We start from the raw sequence: 7245 nt of genomic DNA on the forward strand, positions 1-7245 counted from the left end.
TGACAGCAAGAAATCTGTTCCTGCGCAGTAATCCAAATCTAGTATTGAATTTACTATCAAAGACTTTACTTGGCACAACAATGCAATAAAATAAAGATAAGGAGAGGTTGCTACAGTAGTAACAACTTCCAAGACTCAAATATAAAACAAAGTGCAGAAGTAAAATAATGGGTTGTCTCCCATAAGCGCTTTTCTTTAACGCCTTTCAGCTAGGCGCAGAAAGTGTGTATCAAGTATTATCAAGAGGTGAAGCATCAACATCAATAGGTATCTCAGATGCTCCCCCATCCGTAGTGATGCTAAAGGCTTTGTCAATTTTAGGCCTATAATAGTTTTTTGGCTTAGGCACTTTAGAGGCATACATGAACTTTTGCTCCTTACCCACATAGGCTTTCTCCTTAAACTTAAGAGAAGAAAAAGTTGAACCCAAGGTTCCCATAGCTTCTTCAAGTTCACTAATCCTATGGGTTCGATTATCATGAGTAGCACAAGTTTCTAAAACAGCAATTCTCTCATTAATTCCACCTAGAGATTTATCAAGTTTATCAGTGCTATTAAGTAATATTCTCAATTTAGTCTCAATACTTGGAAGATCTTTCTCTATGGCCTCCAACTTTTTCATGACATCTTCAAGAGAGATTTCAATTTTAGCCTCATTAACAGGTGGTATTCCAACTAGACTCTCAATAATGCAACTAGCTTCTAAAGCGAGAGTGCCTAGGAAATTACCTCCCGCAAGAGTATCAAGAACATATCTATTCCAACTACGAGATACCAACATAAAAGTTCCTAAGTAGTATAATAGTGGAGTGTTTCTTAATGCACCTATGATGAGCATCGCTAATTCTATACCAAGCATCTTTAAAACTTTCTCCCCCTTGTTGCTTAAACGAACGAACTTCAACTTCCGGATTACTCATTTTTAGTAATAGTAAATAAAGCAAACTAAATAAAGTAAATGCACGTAACTAATTTTTTTGTGTTTTCAATATAGAGAACAAGACAGTAAATAAAGTAAAGCTAGCAACTAATTTTTTTGTGTTTTTGATATAGAGAGCAAACAAAGAAGTAAATAAAATAAAGTAAAGCAAGACAAAAACAAAGTAAAGAGATTGGATGTGGGAGACTCCCCTTGCAACGTGTCTTGATCTCCCCGGCAACGGCGCCAAAAAAAGAGCTTGATGCGCGTGAGACACACGTCCGTTGGGAACCCCAAGAGGAAGGTATGATGCGCACAACAGCAAGTTTTCCCTCAGTAAGAAACCAAGGTTATCGAACCAGTAGGAGTCAAGGAACACGTGAAGGTTGTTGGTGGCGGAGTGTAGTGCGGCGCAACACCGGGGATTCCGGCGCCAACGTGGAACCTGCACAACACAATCAAAGTACTTTGCCCCAACGTAACTGGTGAGGTTGTCAATCTCACCGGCTTGCTGTAAACAAAGGATTAGATGTATAGTGTGGATGATGATGATTGTTTGCGAAGAACGATAAAGAACAATTGCGGTAGATTGTATTTCGGATGTAAAGAATTGGACCGGGGTCCACAGTTCACTAGTGGTGTCTCTCCCATAAGATAAACGAGATGTTGGGTGAACAAATTACGAGTTGGGCAATTGACAAATAAAGAAGGCATAACAATGCACATACATATATCATGATGAGTACTATGAGATTTAATCGGGGCATTACGACAAAGTACATAGACCGCTATCCAGCATGCATCTATGCCTAAAAAGTCCACTTTCCAGGTTATCATCCGAACCCCTTCCAGTATTAAGTTGCAAACAACAGACAATTGCATTAAGTATGGTGCGTAATGTAATCAACACAAATATCCTTAGACAAAGCATCGATGTTTTATCCCTAGTGGCAACAGCACATCCACAACCTTAGAACTTTATGTCACTGTCCCAGATTCAATGGAGGCATGAACCCACTATCGAGCATAAATACTCCCTCTTGGAGTCACAAGTATCAACTTGGCCAAGCCTCTACTAGCAACGGAGAGCATGCAAGAACATAAACAACATATATGATAGATTGATAATCAACTTGACATAGTATTCAATATTCATCGGATCCCAACAAACACAACATGTAGCATTACAAATAGATGATCTTGATCATGATAGGCAGCTCACAAGATCTAACATGATAGCACAATGAGGAGAAGACAACCATCTAGCTACTGCTATGGACCCATAGTCCGGGGGTGGACTACTCACACATCGACCGGAGGCGATCATGGCGATGAAGAGACCTCCGGGAGATGATTCCCCTCTCCGGCGAGGGTACCGGAGGCGATCTCCTGAATCCCCCGAGATGGGATTGGCGGCGGCAGCGTCTCTGGAAGGTTTTCCGTATCGTGGCTCTCGGTACTGGGGTATTCGCGACGAAGGCTTTAAGTAGGCGGAAGGGCAGGTCAGGAGGCGTCACGGGGGCCCCACACGCTAGGGCCGCGCGGGCCCCCTCTAGGCCGCCCCGCCCTAGTGTGGCGGCGCCACGTGGCCCCACTTCGTATCTCCTCCGGTCTTCTGGAAGCTTCGTGGAAAAATAAGCCCCTGGGCGTTGATTTCGTCCAATTCCGAGAATATTTCCTTACTAGGCTCTTCGGCATCTCGTCAATAGGTTAGTGCCGGAAAATGCATAATAATGACATATAATGTGTATAAAACATGTGAGTATCATCATAAAAGTAGCATGGAACATAAGAAATTATAGATACGTTTGAGACGTATCAGTGATGAGGACTCTCCACCCACTGGGACAGAGTTCAATTGATGGGAGCGCTAGCATCCCTACTCCTTCCTTCGCCTTTTTTGGTGTTCCGATACCAAAGGGGGAGAAGAGAGTAGAGTCTAGGATCACGGGGGTCCTTGGGTGTTGCACAAGCCATGCTTGATACTTTATTTACTTCTTACTTGGCTTGTGCTATTTGCTTGCTTTCATTTCCGGAACCATTTGCTACTTTGAATAATTCGTGTATGGAAAAGTTATTATATGCTTAATCTCTATGTTAGGATGATTATGCTATATGCTTATACCTTGATATATACCTGTCCATACCATGCTTGTTTCCTAAAGATATTGGGGGAGCTTCTCATGTTCAACAAATGGTGCACTTTGCATTCAAACGCAAACTCTCCAAGTCCACACATTATGGGGGAGCTGTCTTAATATCTTATATGGAATCAAGGGTTAAGCTTATCATAATATTTATATGTGACTCTAGCTCGGTTTGTCATCGTATACCAAAAAGGGGGAGATTGTAATGGTATTTTACACTTATCCATTATTTTGGTAACAATGACACCATTGCTAGAGTATTTGGACTAATACATGTCTATGAGATTATTCCATGGTATTAGCCAAATAGGCATAATGGCGTATCAATGGAACAAGAAGGTAAAGGGAGACCCCCCACTTCGACAAAAATGAAGAAAGGCTTTTCAGCCTCAGGCCGGTTTGTGGTCCGGTTGAACCGGCCCTGGCACCGGATGGCCCGGCGCCGACCGGCCCCTGGACCGGTGCCACCCAGGCACCATCCAGTAAGGTTTCCACCTTCGCCCGGTGCTGGCCCGGCCTGCCGCCCGGTTTGGACCGAACTGGTCCAGCCTCACGCCCGGTCGGACCGGGCTGTGGACCGGATGCCCAGGTGCGCACCGGCTCCTCCTCCGGTGGCAACCGGGGGCATGTACTGCACGACCAAGACCCGCCCTGGTCACGGCCCGGCGCTAGGCCCGGTTTGGACCGGACGGTCCGGCCCGTGGCCCGGTTGGACCGGCCCCTGCGCTAGATGGCCCGGCCCCTGGCCCGGTTGACCGGGCTCCTCGAAGGATTGCTGAGCTGGACAAGTTGCAATGGCCTAATTTCAAGTGACCATATAAATACCCCTTCACCTACCTCAGAACACAAAAGGCACTACATTACAAACTGTTCTTGAGCTCTCTCTCTCATACTCCATTGCCAGAAACACCAAAAGCCTCAGATCTCCCTCCTCCTCCACCCAAACTCGAAACCCTCCGAGGAAAAGATAGAGGAGGCCCTGATCTATAGTTCCACCGAGCCAAATCTTGTTCCCCTTGTATTCATCGAGATACTTTCTCTCTAGGGTTCCTTGGAAACCCTAGGTGGGCAAAAGAGGTCCGGAAGCATCCGGGTTGTGGATTGGCTCCTGACAAGATTGTGAAGGTTTGGAGGCTGCCTCAATGTCTACCACAAGTCAGTGAGCTATTCCTTCGTGGGATAGGCTCCGGAGAATAGGGTGAGCCTTCGTGGCGTTGGAGAATCCTTCGTGGTACCTCCACCCCTCCAAACGTGACGTACCTTCTTGCAAAGGAAGGGAACACGAGAATAAACCCTCGTCTCCGCGTGCTATCGGTTATCCCTAACCGAACTCTTTACTTGTGTTATATTTGCTTGTGAGAACCTTTATGCTCGAGTTACTTGTATCATCATATAGGGTGCCTCACCTAGTTTGCATTAGGCTCACCATTATATTCCGCAAAGCCTAATATTCCAAAGAAAAAATTGAAATTTGTAGAAACCTATTCACCCCCCTCTAGGTTTACCATCTCTGAACTTTCACCTTCCTCCTAGATCGGCCTCTCACGCCATCATGGCATCTCGATCACCTGCCACATAGCCTCGGCACTCTTCCCACCGTGTCACACGGTCCCCAACTAATCACTGTGTTGATCCTAGCCTCACATGCTGCCCCCATTATTTCACCATCCGATCACTAGCTCGACATTACGACATGGCCCCACCTCCACACGCCACGAGAGCGACGCCACCCACCTCCCCCATCTACTCCTCCTAGGCGCATCAGCAGGAGGCAAAGAGGGATAGAAAAGGGGGAAACTATGATGTTTTGACATGTGTCTCCACTTGTCATTACCTATGTAAAAAAGGATATAGGTTCCCCCTTTTATTCGTAGGATAGGAAAAATGTAGTATTAATAGAAATCATGTAGGATTGGGGTGCCCTATCTACTTAAATCCTATTGGATGAGGACTTCTTTTTTGTTGTGGTGAAGGAAATTTTTCATGAGGTATAACCTCGTGATATCTTCTTCCTATTGAATTTACAACCTGAGATTTCTGTTAGATTATTTTCTATGAGATAAGATCCTACGAATCAAATGACCTCTAAAGAATAGTTATCATAGATTTCCAAATCTACGCAAATCTTTTGAAAATCCTATAAATCAAAGGAGCCTAGAGTGAAGCTATGGGAAGTATGGTGGAGAAGGATCCCCAGAAGATGTACTCTCTTTTACCAAAATGTAATAATCATACTAATTAATACTCGTATATTCGAGCAGATACTATAATCCTAACACCTCCCAAAAATCACTCCCTTCAAAATAGGAAAGGAGGCGAAAGCGCCCTCGAAGAGCTCAAAAAAGGATACTCAGCCCACACACGCTTCATCACAGGAGGAGCAGAGGAAGACAGGGAAGGAGGAGGGGAGTGGGGCCCACACACCTTTCGCTCGTTGACTCCGCCTTCGTTTGTCTGCTCCTAATCCGCTCCGATTTTAAATTTCGAAACCCCTCCACCTATCCTCCCCCTTAAACCTCGCTTTGCTCTGCCTGCCTGCCACTGGGCGCACGCACGCGGCACTACGCAATCAGCTCCCGTGAGGCGGATGATATCTCCGCTCCGTGGCTCGGAGATTCGGCGCTCGGGGAGGGGGACGCGACGCGATGCAATAAGCTCCCGCAAGGCGGATGACCGTCCGACATTATGACAACACGTGGATCTTCACGGTTAAATCGCCTTATCAGTTGAGAGTTCACTTACATGCCAGTAAGAAAAATAGCAATGTTAGACCATCATATGGAATACCTGAACAAAACCTACAACGGAAGAAATTGTGGAACCTAAAACTACCGGAAAAGGTTCTAATTTTCTTCTGGTGCTTGGCTCATGATAGTCACCTCCACAAAGATGAACATCAAGCACAAAAGTATTGAGCTAGATACAAGGTGCCCGGTACGTGGACATCGAGATGAAGATGAGGGCCATATCTTCCTCAAATGCAAAGCTTTTAATCAAGTTTGGAGAGTTTTGGAACGCGAGGACACTAGGCTGTCTCTGAATGTGCCAACACTCATATCTTGTCGGTAGCTCTAGAGAAAAGATCCATGGTTATTATCCTCCTTTGGGAACAGTGGACGACGCGCGCAATAAAATCAATGCATGTGAAAGAGCTCTATCTACCGGTGAAATCTGCTTCCAAGTGCACAAACCTCTGTCGAATTTTACAACTAACTAATTGTAAGTGCCAATAGTACGACCACAAAACGAGGCATGTCAACTCCCTAGGATAGGCTTTATCAAAGTGAATTCTAATATTGCATTTTATTAGGAAACACATGAGGGTGTGTGGGGCCTCATCGCACGATCTCAAACGAGGACAACCTTATCGCAGATGGAGCGGGCTGTCTGAGTCACCTCAGTAGTACCCTACATGAGAAGCTCGTGCTTGTGTGGCTACCGTTGAAGTCTGACATGGCAGATGTCGGTGTCCTGTACCGTGAAGTTAGAAGCTTGTGTATGGTTTCTTTTGATGCTTTTGAGTTTAATTTATGTTGTCGTTCTTGTAATAAGGCTTCCCACGCCACCGCCTGGTATGGCAAGGGGGCTAGTACTCGGTCTGGCAAGCTTTTGTTTTTCAGTTTGGTTGCTAGTGATCTTGCTATGTATGAGGTTTAGTGGAATATATTTTCCAAGTTTAAAAGAGAATGTATGTATGGTTCCACTTGTCCCTACCTACCTAAGAAAGGAAATAAGCCCCCTTGGTTCGTAAGATAGAAAAAATGGTGTAGGAATAAAAATCATATAGGATTGGAATTCCATGTATATACTTGAATCACATGGGAAATGGAATATTTTTATCTTGGTGAAGGAATTTTCACGAGATCTATCCTCATGATGTTTTTCGTTAAATTTACACCACAATATTTTCATGGGATAATTTTCTGTGAAAGGGTATGATCCAATGAATCAAACGACCTCTCAATACTCATGGGAGTAAAAGAAATTACAAGATATCAATCCTCCATAAATTCTTTGAAAATCCGATAAATCGAAGGAGCGCTAAGTGAAACCCCAAAAAATATACTACCACTATCTATGGTTTAATATCATAGGATCTTACCTATATCTTTTTCACCAAAATGTAATAACCATAGTTAATACTCGTATATTCGAGCAGATACTATAATCTTAACACCT

The sequence above is a fragment of the Lolium rigidum genome, chromosome 3 (assembly GCF_022539505.1).
Source record: "Lolium rigidum isolate FL_2022 chromosome 3, APGP_CSIRO_Lrig_0.1, whole genome shotgun sequence".
In the NCBI taxonomy this organism is placed as follows: domain Eukaryota; kingdom Viridiplantae; phylum Streptophyta; class Magnoliopsida; order Poales; family Poaceae; genus Lolium; species Lolium rigidum.